Source organism: Gracilinanus agilis, chromosome 2, assembly GCF_016433145.1.
Source record: "Gracilinanus agilis isolate LMUSP501 chromosome 2, AgileGrace, whole genome shotgun sequence".
Classification (NCBI taxonomy): Eukaryota; Metazoa; Chordata; class Mammalia; order Didelphimorphia; family Didelphidae; genus Gracilinanus; species Gracilinanus agilis.
In genome coordinates, this window is record NC_058131.1 from 491,433,771 (window position 1) to 491,453,922 (window position 20,152).

Sequence of the window (20,152 nt, forward strand, 5' to 3'; positions counted from 1 at the left end):
GTGGAACATGCAACCATTGTGAACTTATCACCTCAATAGGCACATTTCCATATTTACTCATCTTGTTTCCAGGGTCAGAACCAGGAATGTCACCTATTCTCTGAGCCCCACAGCTTGTATCTGTGAAGATATCACTGGAATTTGTAAGTGGAGGGCACTGGGAGCAGCTTTGTCCACAGCAACCTAAGCTCCAAAGACTCTAGCTGACACATAGGTAAGGAATAAAGGAGTGGATACCATGGAGTCTGTGAACACTGAAACTCAGAAATCAAGATTCATAAACAAAGGACCTTTATGTTAGCACACACATAATTTAGATATTTTAAGTAAGTTCTAACAATGTGGTATTTTTTGTTTTTTACATATTTTCATGCATTATATAGTAACACGTTTTTCCTCAGGTAGGGACAGATTACAATATCTGTGAAAAACATTTATTATGTAGATATGAAGAAAAGAAAACTAAATATATAGGAGATTTATGATTTTGTGTACTATCTTCTTTTCTTTGCATAGGCAAATACTTGTTTTGTTTGATTTTGTAAAATTTGGATAAAGTTAAAAACATATACAATCATACATATATATGTGTGTGTGCGTGCATACATGTATGTTTATGTGTATATATTTTATGTTGGGCCACATGATCAACAGGGTCTCTTCCTATTATCAAATTATTTGACATCATGATTTGATTGACAAATGTGGCAGAGGGAAAAAATATATATACATATATATATATATATATATATATCCGGTCTTAATCCAAAAGGTTAAATAAATAGATGGAAGATATGAAGAGGAATATTATTTTTCCCATGTAAAGTCAATTGTTCCTTTTATTATAACATATCAAGTAAGTGATGAGCACCTGGTGAATGTGCAGACCCCATATTACTTGGTAAGATGGTATCATTTGGAAGATACTATGGAGATGCTTCAGTAGAAATTGTGTTCACTGAAACAGGCATGAATACTCTGTCACTAATTCTGATTCTCAAGTAAATAGATGGGAAAACTCTTCTTCCTTTGATTACACATCCAGAATTGTTGGCTTATTCCAAAGGTCCTGTATTAGGCTGGAAAACTGCTTAGTACATTTGCATCTTGAGGATTAAAGATCTTTTTTTCCATGATTTCTGGTGAAAAAAAAATATAAGGGAAAAGATCAGAATATTTTCCCAAAACAAAGACCATAAGGTTCTGGAGAAATGGGCTTTATTCCTTGATTATTTAATTCATGTTTTTCTATTCTAGGTACAGAGAGAAATATCTATGAAGTTAATATTCAAGAACTGAGAGATAAAATGACAGGAATATGTGATCCAGAATCCAGACTGAGTTTTGCAACCAGTATAGCACACTGCCTGTGTTATAGGAAAATTATAGATTAGGATTTATCATAGTTAATGCAAAAACTGGCAGAGCTGAACATTCCAAACCTGGAATGCTGCAGAGGGACCTTTCTCAGTGACTCTCTCTAATGGCAGTTGACTTTTGGGAGTTGGAATTTAGCAACTGACTGAAGAGCCTATGAATTGTGGATTATCTCTGTGCCTTGGGAAGTATATTGAAGTTCACCTATAAATCCCAAGAAGTTCAGGTTGAGAGTAGAGTGTTATCTTATATGGTGGACATACAGACATATCTTTCTCCTTGACTTCCCCAGTGGATTTACTTGGCTGTTAACTGGAGTTTCCTGAAACCATATCCAGTTTGAAAACCGTCCATTGGTTTATCTATTCTCCATGAGATTCCCGGTAACCCCTGCTTTATCAACCTTACTTAAGCTGGCTGCTTATAGTTAGTGTTAGAGAAGCCATTTCCCCTATCCAACATTTTTAGGCAGTTACCCATAGACATTTAGTGACAGTTGATCCTCTTACCTTCCTTTCCTGCCCTTGTTAACTATTAAAACCCTTTTGTATAAACTTTCTTGACTTCTTGTTCCCAGATTACAAGAAACCACTGTTAAGTTACCCTGTTTCCCTGGCTGTGTTTGGGTTTTGTTATTTTGTTATTTCCACAAATAAGTTTGTGATAGTTTGTTACCTATTCCAAGTCAGTGAGGGACTAGTTTTACCTTGCTGTACCTGTTTCCCCTTCTAATCTCCTACCTTTCCCAGTTGCTTATTTCAGAAGCTAGGATCAGGGACTAGTTTTAGGGGTAACTTTCAGGTCTCTTACCCACTAGAAATATTCTTCTATAAGAAATGTTACCTTTTTTTAAAACATTTATTAATAATCATTTTTAACATGGTTACATGATTCATGCTCCTACTTTCCCCTTCACCCCCCGCTCTCCCCCCACCCATGGCCGATGCACATTTCCACTGGTTTTGTCATGTGTCCTTGATCAAGACCTAATTCCAAATTGTTGGTGATTGCATTGGTGTGGTAATTTCGAGTCCACATCCCCAATCATGTCCACCCCAACCCATACGTTCAAGCAGTTGCTTTTCTTATATGTTTCCTCTCCTGCAGTCATTCCTCTGAATGTGGGTAGTTTTCTTTACCATGAATCCCTCAGAATTGTCCTGGGTCTTTGCATTGCTGCTGGTACAGAAGCCCATTACATTCAATTTTACCACAGTATATCAGTCTCTGTGTACAATGTTCTTTTGGCTCTGAGTGAGGAGTGAATCACAAACATTATATATGTAATCTCATAATTTTTGAGAGGGAAAAGCATTTTAAAAAGAAGTATCTTGATTGTTATTATCTCTGTCTCCTGTATCTCTTCAAAAAACTTATAATAAATGTATCTGTGCAAGTAAACTTAAATTTTTAAGCATATGGAAAACTTGTAAGAAAAAAAAATTCCACAACTTGAAATCTGAGTTAGATGGAATAAATGGATAACTTTTACCTTCTCTGGACTATGGATCAGAAGTCATTGTGGAGGATCTCAATACATACATATGCATATATATGAACATATACATATACATATACATACAAACACATATAAGTGTGGAGATAGCTAAATTTATAATGGAGTGGGAGACTGTATGAATATATATGTGGGTGTGTATATATATATACATATATATATACTCACATACATAGTATAGATACATGCACATATATTTACATGTGTATATGCATAAATATACATATATATTTACATATATGTATGTGTGTATATGTCTGGCAAGAGAGAGATATAGAAATATCTCCAAATATACATCTTTGTAGATCTCGAAATGGTAGGGTGTGGGTAGCTGATAAATATATATATATATATATATAGAGAGAGAGAGAGATAAATTCATTTCCTTATAATTAACTTCATTTTTAATTTTATGTATTTTATTTTATTTGGTTTTTTTTAAAACATAATTTTAAAATGGGATTCATAGGCTTTACCAGACTGCCAAAAGACACCATGATACAACCACATTCAGAAATCAATCACATTTAGGGTTGAGAGTGGATCTTCAAATATCTTTCAATGGGAATGGCAATGAAAATAGCCTCATATCCACTTTATTTATTTTCTATAGAAGCTTGTAATTATTGTTGAAGTGCCTTCTTTTTCAAATAGAACAAATGACACCAATGTGTGATGAATGATGTCTTGACTTCTAGGCTAATTGGTTTTATGTGTGGCAAAGTTGTAAACTTCACTCCCTTTCCCAGAGTCATCAAAATTCAGCATCAGGACAAAAGTCAGGACAAAAAGGCAATGACCCAGGACAAATTGGATCATCTTAGTGTTTTCAATATCTGATAAAGTTCCAAGTACTTCACAGTACCTATTTCAGCTACCTTCAGCTGCTGTTGGAACAAATTATTATCTACCCATTCCACTGGGAAACATCTAAAGATGCTGGGGGTAGACATCCCTCAAACTCACCCTGGTATAGTTTACCTACTCTTAGCTTCTTGGAGCCATAGATGGGACACAGGTAGACAAAATCAAATGTCGATGAGCAGACCTGAAATGGTCCCAATTAATTCTTATAGTAGAAGTTTTAGAACTTCCTGAGTCCTCTATACAACTCATAGTTTGTAATGCCACAGAAATAGAAACAAAGAAGATGCCTGTCCTCTAAATATAAGGTAAAAGGTAAATAGTTGGTAACAATAGTCTATAAGAAATAATGCAGTGATTTCAGAATCAGGTGAAGACATATATGAACTCAAGTAATTTTAATTAAGAATCAGGAAGAATACAGACATTGTCTATAATGATGCCAAGTAAAAAAGCATATATTATATTCCTGCTATGTATCAGGCACTTTGTTAAATGTAGGGGATATGACAAAAAGCAAAAACAATTACTGCTTTAAAGGAGTTCATGTCATAATGGAGAGATAGAATACAAACAAAAATATATTTACATTATATATATTTACATTATATATATTTATATATATGTATATATATGTATGTATATATATAATATATATATATATATATATAATATATATATATGAGAAACACTAGCACTGAAGAAGACTGGAACTTTTTTTCTCAGAAGAAGGAATTTTAATTGAGACTTGAAGGAAGTGAGGAGATAGTGGGGAGATGGAAGAACATTCAGCAACAGGTAAAATGCATGGATATCACAGGATGGAAGGTCTTGTGTGAAGGATATCAGGAAATTCATTGTCACAGTCACATGGAGGGGAATANTTTTCCAAATTTCCCAGCAGTTTTTGTCAAATAGTGGATTCATGTCCCAAAAGTTGGGCTCTTTGGGTTTATCATACACTGTCTTGCTGATGTCATTTACCCCAAGTCTATTCCATTGATCCTCCTCTCTGTCTCTTAGCCAGTACCATATTGTTTTGATGACTGCTGCTTTATAGTATAGTTTAATATCTGGTACTGCTAGGCCCCCTTCCTTCTCATTTTTTCATTATTTCCCTTGATATTCTTGATCTTTTGTTATTCCAAATGAAATTTGTTATAGTTTTTTCTAATTCAGTAAAGAAGTTTTTTGGTAGCTTGATAGGTATGGCGTTAATAGGTAAATTAATTTGGGTAGAATTGTCATTTTTATTATGTTAGCTCGACCTACCCATGAGCAATCTACTCACGCCTCTGCTCTGCCTGCACTCTGCGCCCAGCGTCCTGCTCCTGCTCTCAGATTTTGCCTGCGATTTTTGACTTAATGGGGTCCTAAGTCTTGCTGCTCTCAGGAACAGGTCCCGGAGCTGCCGATGACTCAATGGGTGCCCCAAACTTGCTCTATTTCTTTTTAGCTGTGTTCGGAGCTATAGGTGAGTGTGGAGGGGGTGGGGGTGGGGCGGTTGCTCAGGCCGCGATTTAGTGAGAGCCCTTTATAGCCTGGAAATATCTTGATTCCAGGTACCTTCCGCGCTGTGCCCTGTTGTGGGGTTCCTCTGTTCGTCTGGACTTGTTTTTATGTCCCCTTGAGGAGTTTTGTGTGTTTCGGTCAGGAGAGGTTAAGAGCTGCTTCTTACTCTGCCACCATCTTAACCGGGAACCAGAAATGTTACCTTTTGATGGGAACATACTGAGACAAATACTAAAAAGGAATTTAACGAAATTTTAAATCTAATACCTTCTCCCCACCACCACTTCAAAATGAGGGGATGTATATGTGCCCATGTAAGGAGAGCATATACTCTATAAGTACTCAAGGAAATACTGGTGTGTTTCTTCCTGATTTAGGTTTTAAGTAAGTAATGCCTTTGAAAAATCATTCTGGCTCAAGACATCAGCATCTCAAGGGTCTATTGAATCAGCTTGGGAGGGGGCTCTCAGATCTCTTAACCTGCAAGATAGGAAATTTGAGGCATATAGAAATCTGACAAATGACTTGTAAAACAGTTGGTGTTTGAAGCCATATTCAAACTCAGGTCTACTTGACTCAAGCCTTAGAGTGCACTACTGAGCTGCCTTCATTGGATGTGTTTCTGTATATTCACTACAACAAAGGTACTCTTTGTCCTGTCATTTTAATTTTTTCCTCTGAAAAATAGAATTTGCATATTATTTTAATTTTGAAGGCTATTAGCAATCACATATGTTGACTATAATTGAAATAGATTTTAAAAAGAAAAGATGAGAAAAATAACTAATTTTAAGAAACTTATGTGCAGCTCAAGTATTAAAAACTTTATTGTAATAATCTTAAGAAAACAATGATTTCATAATTTATATACATATGTATACACAGGCATATGTTTTATATGTGTAAATACTATAAACTCTATAGTAAATACTGTGAAAAAAAATAGCCAAAAATGATTAGTCAAATTCATTTTTTAAAGTCATACTGAAATAACCTCTATGGAACAGCTTAAGGTTTAGCCAGAATAAAAAAGGATTGTTCAGATCACAAATCCCAAGTACATTACTTTTCTGGATTGAAATGATGGACTATTTAAATGCTTTATGTCCTTCTTTACCTGTTCATAAGCTCTGTGAATCATTCAGGTTTAATGTATATTATCTTCCCTATTTCTGCCTTTAGGCACTTTATGGAAGAAGATATCCTGTTACTCATATTAAAAGAAGCCTAAATATGCCCCAACTTCTATATATGCTTTATTTAGAGATTGCCTTAAAATATTTTCTGGAGTATTAGGGTGGAAGCAATCCAAAGAGAAAGTAAATCACCTTTTTTGTTACTATCACTGATGTAATCATTCTACATGAGCTTGGAGATTTTAGGAGCCCAATTTCTTAATGGGACTTACATCCTATAGGATCCAAAGGAAAAAGACAAATCACTGTTGTATATAATAGCCCTTGAAATACTTAAAGGTAGATATAATGCCACTCAATTCCAAACTTTCCAAAACACTTAAACTCCCTGGTTTATTCAAGATCTTTGATGATGTACTCCAATGGGAGATGACAGTAACCTACTTCTTGGAGAAGATATTCAGCATTCCACTATTATGTCAATCAGATCAAGCTCTTTCCTTAGGTTTTGTGTGTGGAAATGAATGTGTCCTTAAATTCACTGGATTGAAATTTAATTGTTCTTCTTTTGGGGTAGTATCCAGAGATGAAAATTTTATTCATGCATAGCATAGGCACCATGTACTAAGCTCTATAGCCTTGTTCTAAGGCTCTGTGGTTCCCAAAAATGGCCTTGAAATTTGTTTGTTTTGTTTTAGTATATTATTTTTACTTTCAATTGACAAATGTGAAGCCTAGACAAAGAAACCCAAGCCATTAGCCTAGCAGGAGATTTCTGAGAAACCAGGTGCAAGACCTTAAGCTCAGAAAGGACTTTGGACTTGGAATTTATTAGATGCATGCAATATAGGAATTGAGTTAATTTGTGAACCTAATCCCACACTTATCTCCATTAATTTTGAATCTGATGAAGGTAATATGCCTCTAAATGGAGACAAGTTGGTATGCTTGTTCCTATTATTTCTTTAAAATAAACATTCCTTTAAAAAGTGAATCTGTTAGGGAATTAAATGGAACTGGGTCATTAGGAACTCTGAAAACTTGAGTTACACAATTCAAAGGTGCTTGAATCAATGACAGACTAGAGGTTCCCTTAAAACCCTTAAAGTTGCTGGAGAACCTTGAGGGACGTAAACATATCTGGCCTTTAAGCAGTGGTAGTGAGAGTAATTACTGTTACAAATAAATTTTCATATGATGATAAATAATCACTATAATGTTTACTCTCCCCTGCTATTCTTTTTTTTTATCAAATTCCTTCCTAAAAGGTGATATCTAGAAGTGAATATATGATATTAGATCTCATTATACTAATGCAGAATTCAATGAAACTATAATTTCCTTAAGACTAGAAAATGATTCCATTAATGCCGTGTAGTCTAAGATTAAATTAAATTTTTAAATTGCTGCATCACACAATTGACATATATTGAGCCTGCATTTCATTAAAGATTTGAGGACTTATTTTTCCAAAATGAACCACTATATAGTCAGTCTTCCCTTTTTGAGTTTGAAATTTTGAAACCACATGTAACATTTAATATTTGTCTTTTAGTAAATTGAAACTGAGGCTATTAGATTTGGTCACTCACAAATTCAAATTCGAGGTTTGTACATATATTCTTAATTACAATCTCTTAAATGCCATTCATTTCAGTTTACATAGAGCTTATATCTCATGAAATGTGTTCCATATACCACTTCTTCAATGACAGTGGGTGAACTTTCTAAGTACCTATGTATGCTAACAAAAATGAATGACTAAAAGACAGCCTTCCTCAACCAAAAGAGAGACTTTATCTGAAACTAATAAATGTCCTAATATTAGTACAACTGAAACCAGAAATTTGTAAAAATGTTTTTGTTATAATTTTAGGTTTTAACCCCAAATTTTAACCCACTAAATATTTTTTGGAATTTTTACCGACTTCTAAAATATTAGGAATCTTTTCAGGTTTTGTGTCTTCCCCAAATTTGATAAAATTTCATGTGTGCCATTATTTCAGTCATCAAAATGTAACTCATGCCCCAAAGTTCATTATTTTAAACCCTTATTTTCCAGAGTGAATATTGTGGATTGGGTCCAAAGTAAAAGAGCAATAAAGGATAGGTAATAGAGATTAAGCAATGGAACTTAATTGGCTTGTGCAGGGTCACTAGACTAGGAAATACTTTGAACTCAATACATCCTCCTGTCTATAGGCCTTGTTCTTCAACCATTGAGATTCCTAGCTACCTGGCTATACCCCTTTCCCAAACCCATTTTTATGGAACTCTTTCCTTATTGATGGAAATTCATATTCTGCCCTTTTTTGGGGGGTGGGTGTAATTGATGTCTTAGTTTTCTTCAAGTATTTTTACTCTCCTTTGGCACAGCACTTGGTCCAGGCACTTCTAACTATTACCTTTGAGAAAACAGATGAATGAAATTAATCCCACCTCAGGTTGCAGGAGGTTGATTAAGACTTTGGGAAGAAACCTGCATCAAAAAACTAAAAATCTCTGTCATGTCCATATCCTGAGGTTACTATACTAGAAACTTTGGAGAATTTTATCACAGAGAGAGACATGGGACTCTCTTTTGCTTGATTTGAGTTACATTTTTTTCTCATGGAAAAGTTCCTTCATTCTATATTGTCTAATATAAATTATTGTTTCTATGTTTTATGTCTCTTTGTCTACTGACTTGTAGGCATGGATTTGTTTTCTCTCTGGCATGTAAATGTTGATTGTAAAACTGTTATTTCTTGGAAGAAAGTCAAGCCTTGGATATAGACTGTAGAGTTCTTCTTTCATATAAATCGCAACCAAAAGTTTAGCTTGAATCGGAAAAGCACATCACCTAGAATAACCATATTTAATGGAGCAGATAGATGTAATTCTAGCTTGTTATTCACTCTCTCTGTCCCCAGCTATTTTTTCCTCCTAGCAGGAAATAAAATATCCCTTGGAGAAGGGTGGAGTAAGGAGAAACTAGAATGTCAATTCTGCTTCTTCAAGCCACATGACACTTCCAGACCACATGTGGAGGACAGCTATGACTACAGAAGTGGCTGTTATATTGCATAGGCTAATAGCAGATGCTTGGGACACTCTGTTAGAGGCCTTATATTGGCTGACAACAAACTATTAAAAACAACTCTTTGGTTTCATTTATCCAAATATTTCCAAACTCCAAACTTAGCTAACAATACAATGTTCTAGCCAACATTTCTCCTTTTTTCCCCACAGAGAATATGAAAAGATTTTTCAAATGTTTTATTGTTACAGTCAAGCCAATTCTTCCTATAGAATTCCTCTATTATCAATTTTAACAACTTGCCAAAAAAGAATATGGAATATGACTCATTTTTTATTATTTTTTTCTACCTGATTAATCTTTTATTTTGTATATGTTCATCAGTCATTCCTTTAAAATCGTATTTTATTGTCTAAGTAAGAGAAAATTAGAAATACTAGAATTTAATAAGTAAGTTTTCAATAACTCCCCAAACAGACATTATCTCTGGGATCATCTAGAAAAGAATTTATTTTAAACTCTTACCTTTCATTTTAGAATCAATATTGTGTATTAGATCCAAGGAAGAAGAGCCATAAAGTGTAGACAATAGGGGTTCTGTAATGGAGGTTAAGTTACTTGCCCAAAGTTATTTAGCTGGGAAGTGTCGAAAGGGGAGAATGGTTTCATGCTGGACACATGAGTCCAACAAGAGAGTTTCAGGTTTTATAGCTGTGAGGGTTGTAAGGATGATTTTGTAAGACCCATTCCACTCGCCAGGCAGAGAGGTTCTTGGTTAGAAGGTTTCCAGGTCTTAAGATACACACAATTTCCTGGGACCACTCATTAGGGTGGGTCTGTGGTTGTTCCTGGTTTTAGCATGTGGAACTCAGTATAATTTTCAATATGTTGTCTGCCTGGGCCTAAGGATTTGGCATATGTGGATAGTGCCTGGATTTTAGAATCAAAGAAAAGGTCCTTAGTATGGAAGGGTTGACTAACCATACAGAAGCTCAAAGGGGCTGAGATGAGCATTTGTGTAGGGGCTAGTTGAATGTGCATGAGGGCAGTGGGGAGAAATTTGACCCAGTCAGACTGGACTTGGATAGAAAGTTTTGTCAGGTTGCTTTTCAAAGTGTTGTTCACCAGTAGAATTGAGCATTACCTATGAGAGTGGGGAGGAAAGAGTGGAGTAAAGAATATGAATCATGTAGCCATGGAAAAACATTTCTTAATCAATAAAATAAAAATAACTTAAAAATCAAAATGTGGTTCATTTTCTTGACATTTTTAGAGGGTTGTGGATGCCAGGCTGAACGTAAATGGTAAATTATTACTCATGTCTTGAACCACCTGAGAGGCAAAAGGCTGGTCAATTATCACTTCAGAAAGACTTTGGGAGGCCAAAGTGGGTGATGATGCCATTGAGATGTTTTCCTACCTGGACTGCTGTCTCTGGCCCATAAAGGAAGTTTTTTCCACCTATTCCTAACACAAGAAAATACTTAAAACCTCTACAAAGTGGTACTTGAAGTAGCTTCCATTCCTTCCCAGGGAGTGAACTTCATCTCCGAATAGATGGGCTCAGGGATCCTGAAGAGGAGACCAGGTGGGCATACTCCTCCCACATTGGACTGAGGACAACATGACAAGATTTACATAACTTGGAGGCAATTTCAGACAACCCATGGCCCTGTTATATAGGCTGGGAGAGCCTTGTGAAGGCCTTTGGTCCTAGGTGGGTGGACTGGTGAAAGTCCCTGAGGTCTTTTCCAGGAGGAACCCTGAGGAAGAACTAATCATCCTTGCAAGGAGAAGAACCAACCAGTTGGAGTCTGAATGCAATTAGTATTAACAAGATTTTGACACTCAGAGAGGGTACAGTGGGTGAAAATGATGAGGTGGAATCAGAGGAAAAAGTAGAGGAGTGCAGGCTGCCTTCTTGGAGGCTATATCTGCTTTCCAATTGCCCTGAGACAAGAGAGTCAGCCTACTGGTGACCTTTGCAGAAGACCACTACTGCCTGATGTGGAAGGGGAATAGCTTCCAGGAATTCTTAGATCTCTAGGCTATGTGTACCTGGTGAGTTGTTAGAAATAAGAAGATTTCCATACAGATGGCCCCATGAACATGTATTTCATGAAAGCATATTTGGAATCTGTGTAAATATTAATATTTACAATATTATTATACAGCTGTGAAATAACATTATATAATAATAAAAATTTAATATATTATATAGTGTTGTGTGCAGATGCAAAGCATGGAATCCCTACAAAGGTACAGGGAGAGCCTCACCCAGAATTCCAGGAGACCCCCCTGGAGAACTTTGGGTGAGGGGCAGTTGAGAAGGGTTGAAGACAGTTATTTTGTGGGATTGGATGTGAGCAGATACTCTGCTTGATTCTCCTGACTTGGGGTTTCTCCTGAGAAACCATTGTAGCTTAAGCTAGTGATTTCTACTCATAGGATTAGCCTATTTGTCATTACTATTCTTCATTGATATAATTATATAATTATTTAGTAATTAGAGAGTAAGATATTTATCTATAGCAAGAGAGCCAGTTTTAGTTAAGTGCTTCATCCCTCCAGTGAAGAGGGGGAAGGGGGCATCAATTTAACAGTTCAGGGTCACCTTTCATTTATCCTAAACCCTTCATTAACTTTCTCTAATTTTCCTTGTTAATTCCTAATATAACTTTTTACCTTCAAATCTGTGCCTGATAATTATTTGGAAGATACGTACAATTCAGTCTGAACTTCTAGATTGAATCCTGTTGGCTGCCAGTTTAAGATCTCCTCTGTCCTCAACAGTTAGATAAATAATTTCTATATATCTCCTCTAACTGACCTGAGAGGAATATAAATTTAAGAAAGAAACATTATTGGGGTTTCAGCCATAACAGAAACTCACCAGAAGAATCTTATACCTGTCTTCATTACCAACTGAAGCAGAAGCAGTTAGAGGGGGAGGGGTTTGAGAATCAGGAGTGTTTTACCCCCTCCTTTCCTCACTGTAACCTGTCAATCTAGGGCTCTTGACTTAAAGCTATATTTGGCCCTGAAACCATTTATCTGCTTCTCCAAAACTGTCTGTTATTATAATCATAACAATAGTAATATTATAGTACAAATCTGCATAAATAATATTAATACACATCTGTATAATTAATTAATTAATTAATTGATTGATTGATTCATGTTAATTACCCTGAGTCAGGCAGAGGGCTCTGGTAAGAACAATTAGTTCTGCATTTTGGGCAGAGATGGAAGAGGATAAAAGTCCAGATTTGGTGATAACATTCTGGGAAACAATTGGTGATTCTTTTTGGTTCAAGATTTGCTTCTAAAAAATAAGAAAGGTTTCTCTACAACATTTTTAAATAAAAAGGTTTAAAAGTAGGGTTTTTTTTATTATGTAATGATCCAGCAATTTAGCTTGCAATAGAAAACACAAAAGAATATACAGATAAGAGCAGCACCAAGAATAATAAGAGAGGTAGAAAAGAAAGATAAACATCCCTGAATCAGGGGAAACACCATCACCTGGGTATTCTGACTAGGGAGTCCTGAAATACAGCATCCAGGGTCCTGTTCAGGAAGTTCCCAGGCAGGGCATCCTCTCCTTCGCGTACTTCCACCTGCTCTATCCTGTTTTTAATTTTGGTCCTCTTTCTTCTCCAATCACTTTGTTTTCTATCTCTGTGTGGAAAGGGTGAGGAGGTTTTAAAATTTGCTCTGTCTAAGCCACCATCTTCCCAGAAATCCCTAAGCATACTTTCCAGAAAGGAACTCTTATTGGGCCTCAAACAAAAAAGGCTTTTTGCCAGCTGAAGTTCACAAAACTGTTTCCAGGGCATAAGCAACCTGGCCGAGGTCCTGAGTTCCAAGAAGCAGTTAGACAAAATGTTTCTCAAAAGCAAAAGTTATAAAGTTATAAAGAAATCACCTGCCCAGAGACAAGGGTTAATCTCATAGAAAAGTCATATATCATGACGGTCACAGAGACCCTGGAGCCTTCTGAGAGCTCTGGCTAGAAGCCCAAAGCAGTTCAAGTCTCTGCAGTAAATAGGAGGCTATTAAAAGAGTTTTTGTCATTTCTCCTTTTTTATATTTAAGAGGAAAAGGGGCAATGATATTTTTTTTCACTAAGAGATCCCCTGCTGTGCCACTTGGCAGTTGGTGACAGTTAGAAGAGGATGTGGCTGAGTCTGTGTAAGTTGCAGACATTGGAAGGGTTTTTGTTGTTGTTGTTGTTGTTGTTGTTTTTGTTTTTTTGTTTTTTTTCTTTTTGTTTCTTGGTCTCTGGGTCTCCTGGGGAGAGGTGGTACTGCTAGCAATCTCTCTGGTTAGAGACAGAGAACTGAATTAAGGCCTTAATAGGCTTATTGATTATAGCTTAACTTGGGTAGATAAGGTAGATAGAGAGTGGTTATATTATCATATAGAGAGAGTAGGAGAGTAGGAGAATAAGAGAGGCTTTGGCCTAGCAGAAAATACTGCTCTCTGAGGCAGATAGATGTAGGTTTTCTAGAAAAAATTTAGTTAGGATTGGGATCTGGGGTATAGATTTAATCTTTTATGAGATGACTTTTACTTTATTCCTTCCTATTTCCTATCCATATTTCCTAATAATAAACTAAATGCTTTGTGTTTAATAAACTACTCACTGGCTTTTGATCAAACTCCTGCTCCAAAATTTAACCCTTTATAAGGCCTATGATATAAAACAGGGAAGATATATTAAGTTTTATTTTAACCCTTTAGTTGGCAAGCCAGAGGCAATAGGTCTAATTGTTTTGAACGATAGACAACAGGGCAGGGGTAAGGACCCAAATATTGTACCAGAACAGCTAAGGCTTGGCCCCTTCTCTCCTCTATGAACAATGTAAAGGGTTTTAAAAGATCAGGCAAGGCTAAGGCTGATGCAGAAGAGAGTAACTTCTTGATTTTTAAGAAAGCATTCTTCTACTCAGTGTCCCATATCGAAAGACAAGAGTCTGGCTCTTGAGTGGCTTCATAAAGAGCTTTAGCAATAAGGCCAAAATTGGAGTTCCAAAGGTGACAAAAAACAGCCAGTATTAAGAAGTACCAGAGATGTTAATTGGCCTCCTGAGTAGGACAGCACAGAATAATTTCATTTATCTCTTCTGTTAGAGAGAGAGGTGAGTGTGAGGTCATGTCCTAAGCATTTAATTGACTATTTGATAGCACGTGTCTTTGAAAGAGAAACCCTTTAGCCATGTTCTCCCCACAGTCAGAGTGGCTGGAATGGAAGGGAAGAGTCCCTTGAAGGACTGCCAATGAAAATATCATCCACATATTGGAGAAGAGAGCTTTCTCTCATATAGATAGCTGAGAGCCTGTTTGAAAAGGTGAGCGCTGTCCTGATATCCTTATGGAAGGACAGTGCATTTGTACTGATGAGAATTACACTCACCAGGAGCTGCCCACTCAAAAACAAACAAAAACTGAGAGTTTGGATGAAGGAGAATATGAAAAAGACTTCCTTCAGATCCAGAGTGGTAAATACACCAAGCAGCATTACCAGGGACTTGGGCAAGGTGATGGTATGGGTTTGGCACTGTAGGGTGGATGAGGACAACAGACTCATTAATGGCCTACAGGTCTTACACCACACAGGAAGTGCCATTATATTTGAGGACTGGAAGAGTAGGGACATTGCAGGGAAATTGGTAAGTTTAAAAAACCATGATGTAAAAGCTTGCCAATTAGAGTCTGGAGCCCCAATCATCCCTCAGTATGGAGTTTTGGCAGTGATTAGGGAACTGAGTGGAGTCTTTGAGAAAGATTTGAATTGCAGTGGCATGATCGGCTTGTCCAGGGATACCATGATCTCAAAAAATGGGATTCACCTGGGACCAGATTTCAATGGGAGAGTCTGGCGAACATTTCAGAGTTGGGGAGGTCAGGGAAGTAAAAGGGATCAAGGAAAAAGTGGGGCCTAATTTTTCCATGAGATCTCTACCAAAAAGGGGAATGGGTCAGGATGGAAAGACCAAGAATTGGTGAGAGAAAACTCAACCCTGATATTGAAAGGGGAAATAACCTGTTTTTCTCCCAGTTCTGACCTGACTGGCAATCCCCACCAATGGGAGTTCTAAAAGAATGTAGAGCCAGGGAAATGAGTTAAGACTGAAAAGCTGGTTTTTATATCAGTTAAGAAAAGAAACAAACCTTCCTGCCATTTTGACTTTTACTCTGAGTTTAGCCATAGAAACGGTTGTCACCGGAGCCTGGCACTCCCCAGGGCACCATCATTCTGAAACTGGAGAATCTTAGACAGAAAGAAGCTGAGTAGCGGTTCTACTATGTTCCCTACTCAACTAGCCATTTAGGTAGTCACGTTTCCAATGTCCTTCTCAAGGGCACTGGGAGCAGGGTCCAGGTGGTGCTTTTCTCATTTCCTGGGACCTGAGAGCACTCCCTGGCACAATAGTCCATTTTTCTACAGTGGAAGCAGGTACCAGGAGTCCAAGGATTTCTTACTTCATGGGATAAAGCGTTTGAACTTGGCATTGATTATGTGCCTACTCTCATCCACAAGCTCAAACTCTACAGTCTTTCTCATCTGCAAGAGCCCTTTCCCTATTGTTAAAAAACTTTGTTGGCTATTTCCAGTAATTCAATGATGGGAGTTTAAGGGACCTGCTCAAGATTCTGCAGCTTCCTGCAAATATCAGGGTCAAACTGAGAGATAAAATACATGCTTAAGATCACTGTACCTGCAGGGGTAAAGGGAATGAGAGAAATGGTGACTCACCTCAGGCAAGCTGTTTCTGAGGGCTCTGTGTAGGGAAGAGAGGTAGGAGGGAGAGACAGATACAGTAAATAAAGAGTAGAAGGTGTTTGGGAAGAGAGAGAAAGAGGTTGCAGAGGAGGGTGCTCCCAAGGATGGGCTCAAGAAAGAATGGCAGTGATCATGGGGTCCATAAAGGAAGGGGTCTTATAGAATATATTTTCTCTAATTCAGCTTTTCTGGTTCTTGCTTTCTTGGCCTCCATTAAAGAGGCAAACAAGGGACTGGTTTAAAGCGTTTTGCAAGAGTCCCTGAAAAGGTTTTGAGAAGGAGTCATAAATGCCTGGATGTATAGGAACTCAGACCATTTTTCTGTATGTCTGCAAAAGAAGTCCAATTTAAGGATAGTATTATAATTTAGAGAACCATTTTCAGGCCTTTTTTATGTCTTCTAAATTATAATTCTGCCAGGAATGAAAATGAGGCATTTATGTTTGAGTTCCTGGCCACTGAATATGTTCCAGTTTCTTAAAAGACAACCCAAAGGAGAATCCTTTGGAATAGACTATCTGGTGCATTGCCTTTTAATGTGATTGTCATGCTCTAGAGACAATCAGTCCTGCCCTCAGTGGAAGTAGAGCTGCTTTGGGATGGGATGGGTTGGAGAACCTTAACTCCAGACTCCAGCATGTGCCACAATTTTATATCTGAAAGCTCTGAGGGGAAGTGACCCCTACTGGGAGTCCAGGAGACTGAGAGGGGAGGGACTCAAATGAAAAGAGCTAGGTCCTTAAGAGAGAGTCAAACCTCAATAATAAGACTGACAAAGGCAGCCCAGGGTTTTAGCACCAAAAAGAAGTGCTTCACTGGTGTAGTTCAAAATTGAAAAATCCACAGAGCCTTTGTGAGGATATAGAGGAAGCTTTACTAATGCAAAGCTTAGTCTAACCCAGGAAAGGTCTAGCACTCTATAAGCAAATTTGGGAGACCTTTTATTGGGGGTGTTCAGATTCAAGTAAATGAGTCAGTGGTTTAGCAGTTAGAAGAATGAGAGGTTTTGCTGTCAGGGGCACATTCTTAGGAGACAGTCTCTATGCTAGAAAAAAACAAACAAACATAAAAAACCAACCAGGTGTTTTTAACACCTAGAAAAAATAAAATGTGGGTTTGTTCCATTATACAAGGTCTGAACAAAGCTTGTGATGGCTTCCAGGCATAAAGGGGACACTCATGTCAACATCAGAGCATTATAATCCTGTGACATTTCTCCCATTACCAATTATCTTTAAAAATCACTTAAAATACATCACATAATAATAAAAAATGACAATTATATATCCCTCAAAGGGGTGTAAAACACTTCATATTTTTTATTGCCATTTGAATGTCACAATTCTGTGAGGTAGGCTCTGTTATTAGATTTTACAAATAAGGAAACTGAAACTAAAGAAATTTAAGTGATTTGCCCAGACTGATAAAAATACTTAAGCATTTGAGTAAGAACTGAAACTCAGGTCTTCCTATCTCCAAATGCAGTCCTCTGACAACTAGTTATGCAAAGTTATTTTATTAATCTTGAATAAAAATTGTTCAGGTTTGATGATATGCAATACAATCAAGGTTAGTTAGGTGCTTTCTTCCTATCTCTCTATATTGGTTTCAATTTTATATGTTATTTTTGTTCTTTTACATTTAAATGATCATTCTCCTTGAGGAAAATAAGAAAAAAAATAAGTAAATGAAAACAGAGCTTTCCTCATACCAGCCCAATTATGTAGGTCAATAAGGTAGAAGAAAGCCATGAAAATGATGATTTGGCTGAATTGACTTCCTCCTTCTGTCATACTATTAATCAGTTTAACTGTGGATATGGAAAGATTCTTAAACTGAGGTGATGTTCCTTCCTACCAAGTAAGTTAGAGAAAAATCTGACTTAAAGAAAATTAAATAATATCTTTCACTATATGTCCAGATCATTTTAGCCAAGTAGCAGTAGTAGCATTACGGAATCATAGATATTTTGTTTCTGTGTCACAGAAACTAGTTCATGCACATAAATAAGCCCAAAGACATAATTTTGAGGTTTCCTCTTAAGTCCATTGCTGGTATAATTTAGTTACTGATTTGTGTTGATATGTCTTTTTAATGCTTCTAAACCAGTTTTGGCCAATTTTCTATTTCGGAAACCTACTTCCTTTTAAGTTTTCCGTCACTCTTAATTTGTGTTTTATGATATTCTCAACTCAAACCCAAACAATGTACCTTGGGAAGATATGTATTATATCTGCATGAGTCATCATCAGCACTTTTGCTTTGAAGGTGGGAATGGTATTGACAAGATCCCTGTTTACTAGTTTTGTTCAATTGCTGTTGGCTGTTGTAAATGCCAGAACTTCTTTTAATGCCACTAAAATGTCTGGTTCCTCATTTAAGATCTTATTAGTTCACTGAGCCTTTAATCATTTCCTTTTCACTATGGCTTGCTTGGATCATTGCAGACATTGTCTGCCCTTTTCAGTAGTATTATGCAGAAGGAATAATAATACATTAAAAATGACTGTAAGCATTTACCATCTGAGAAAAGATCTCATGCAAAGTTATGCTAGTGTTTTCTCCTTGTTACCCATTATTTAATATTAGTTTATGAAATTGTGTTTTTCTCCATCTCTCTCTTCAGGTACTGTCATCATTAGCTGTACCTCACCAGCCATCTCAGCAGTAGGGGAATACTAATGTTTTCCATAGGTTTTCCTTCCTAAGTGAGGAAAAGCATCATTCACTTTCTAGCTTTAATTGAGCTTTGGTTCAAACTTTGTCTTTCATCTTCTGATGCTTCAACTAGCACATACATGTGACCCACTGAACTGATAATCACAGGTAAAACATATTAGAAATGTTTGTAGTATCGGAGAGTTCTAAGTGTGTCTCTGATGATAATTGGATATATAATGAGGCTTCTGAAACTAAATTCAATATGATATAAAATAAAAATCAATTGGAGTCATTCCAGGTCTCTTTATTGCAGTTAGACACATTTACTCTATCAATCAGACTTCCATGCCTACCAGGAGCTAGTTGATAATGGGTCTATAATTAATGACAGTAATTGTTCTGTTGTAAATATCACACCACACGTGCTAGAGATAGAGGTGGAATTGCGGTTCAACAGTATTATTTATTAAAAGGTTATCAGATTTTGTGAATGTATGGCATTTAAAAAATGAATAGGGAAGATAATTTTGAATTTATGTTGCACTGATGCATTGTCACTAAAAATCCCATCAGCACTTATCCTAACATTCATTTATTTAGCAGCTCTTACATTTGTCTGATCTCCGTGAGTAAACTCTTCTTTTCCCAGTCAGGAAATAGAAATGAATGAATGGATCTTATTTACTTAAGATCTGATTAAATATGAACACATTTTGGCTTCTAGGCAGTCAAGTTGATTCCTTAAGATGGTCAAAGGGCAATTAATACAAACTTCTGGAGTGCAAAAATCCTATTATTGCTCTTTAGGTCTCTCTCGCATAACATAGACTTGTTCAGTCATTCTTCAATTAAATTCAACTCTTTGTGACCACGTTTCTGATTTTCTTGACAACCATGATGGAGTAGATTGTCATTTCCTTCTGCAGCTCATGTAGAGATGAAGAAACTGAGGAAAGGGTTAAGTGATTTCATCAGGGTCACATTGCTAGTAAGTGTGGGGTCTGATTTGCTCACAAAGATGAGTCTTACAACACTTCAGATCTAGCACTATTCACTGTGCCACATGCTGCCTAAATAGAACAGATTTACACAATATAGGATAAATAGAAAATAATCAAGAGGAGTTAAATGACTTATATACAAGGAATACTTTCTAGTATGTAGCAGAGTTGAGAAGCTTGAAACTTGAGAGGATTCCTCCACATCACATGATAGGAACAGATCTGACATTAGTATAAAATTGTGAATCAAGAAATAGAATGGAAAATGAGCAAAAA